This window comes from Dromiciops gliroides, chromosome 2, assembly GCF_019393635.1.
Source record: "Dromiciops gliroides isolate mDroGli1 chromosome 2, mDroGli1.pri, whole genome shotgun sequence".
Lineage (NCBI taxonomy): Eukaryota > Metazoa > Chordata > Mammalia > Microbiotheria > Microbiotheriidae > Dromiciops > Dromiciops gliroides.
The window spans coordinates 93,925,142-93,926,658 of NC_057862.1; the positions used below are offsets into that span (position 1 = coordinate 93,925,142).

The window sequence follows — 1,517 nt, forward strand, 5'->3', positions numbered from 1 at the left end:
TCCGAGAGACTAGTTACAACTTTTCTTTAACTCTAAGCGTAGGTTTCTTAGAATTGATGCCTTATAAGGCATCTGAGATACCCTCTCCTCGTCACATCACCTCTGACAGATTTGAGGCAAAGAGAAAGAAAATTTTAGATGGATTTGGTGTCCTGAGTTTAAAGCTTAAGAATAAAGTTGAAAGTACAAGTACCCGGGACTTTAAATGTTGGCTCATTGTTCTCGATTATCAATCCCGCGGGATCTTCAATAACATTATATCTATGTCCCTGTATAGATACATTGCTTTTAGTACTTGAGGCAGGAGGGTCTAAGAAAATTAAATCAAGAGTTTTCGAAAGTTGTCTAACCAAGAAGGAGCCCACCTATTCAGGCACAACTTTTGTGTTCTAGGGTCTGATTAGAGAAATTTTAACCAGAGACAAAACTTTCCTGAAGGAACTCCCTTCCCCCACTCCCGATTTCCCACACCTCTCCCTAAAGAGAAAAAGGACCAGAGGCTGAAATGCCAAAAGTCCAGATGCCACTTGACATCCCGAATTTCTCAAGCCCCCGAGAGAAATAAGCGCGCGCACACACACACACACACACACACGTGCACAGGATGTCACAAAAGTCTTAGCGCAGCTTTAAGCTATTAAGACTTAAAACTGCACCAAGACTTTTGGGACACCATATATATGTATGGACTTCTATGTATATGTATACTTTTTTTTAAAAATCCGCTTCAATTTTTGAAGACGACTACTCTGCGGGCATATTGATAAATCTTTATTGACAAAATATTGACATTGACATACTTCTTGGAAGTATATAGTGTGTTAGAATTCTAACAAATTAACACAAAACACAAAAATATTTACATTCTGGTATAGAAGACATTAAGGAACCATTTGTCACTCTTTAGTAGCTCTAGGATCTTGGAATATAAACTCAGTGCTTGAAAACTTGCCGCCCGATATTTGCCACACTCAACATCAATCCCTCTACAGTCCTTGAGTTTGGGTTTTGTTTTATTTTGTTTGCATTTTTAAAAAGTTTTGAATAATCACTTCGAATGGTTGAACTCTGCCAATTTCTCCAACCACCAAAGTTTAAATTCACTCGTGTTTTAAGCTTCAAGATGGTCGGAAAGGGAATGTTAAAAATTAAAAACAAAAACAAAAACAAAAAACGAACCAGGATTTAATTTTTTTTTCCAGCAAAAGTAAAGATTTTTCTCTTCACCCTCCCCCCACCACCCCAACCCCCTTTCCAGCCTTTCCCTCCCCTTTCATCTCTTTTTTCTCTTTAGAGGACCACTATTGGTGAACGGCTACTTCATTAGCTGTCACAATCACTTTGACGTCAGAAGTTATCAATAAATGTTTACAGACTGTACATTTCTCGTAAAAATAGAAATTAAAAAGCACACAGACCTGTCTTAAAAAGGAAAAAAAGTTACAATTCAATTTCTGTCTTTAGACACCGTTTGCCCAACAACTGGTACATGCAATTCAAGTTTCTGAAATAGGTGT

At 37.6% G+C, this 1,517-nt stretch overlaps 1 protein-coding gene across 2 annotated transcripts in view; it reads right to left on the reverse strand.

The window, feature by feature from the left end:
* Positions 1 to 1,258: 1,258 nt before the first annotated feature.
* EMX2 (empty spiracles homeobox 2) overlaps positions 1,259 to 1,517 on the reverse strand; it is an 8,923-nt gene continuing 8,664 nt past the window's right edge. For both annotated transcript variants that reach the window (XM_043985779.1, XM_043985778.1), the window contains one exon: positions 1,259 to 1,517. This exon is cut by the window's right edge and continues 758 nt beyond it. The gene's annotated coding sequence lies outside the window, so the exon portion shown is untranslated.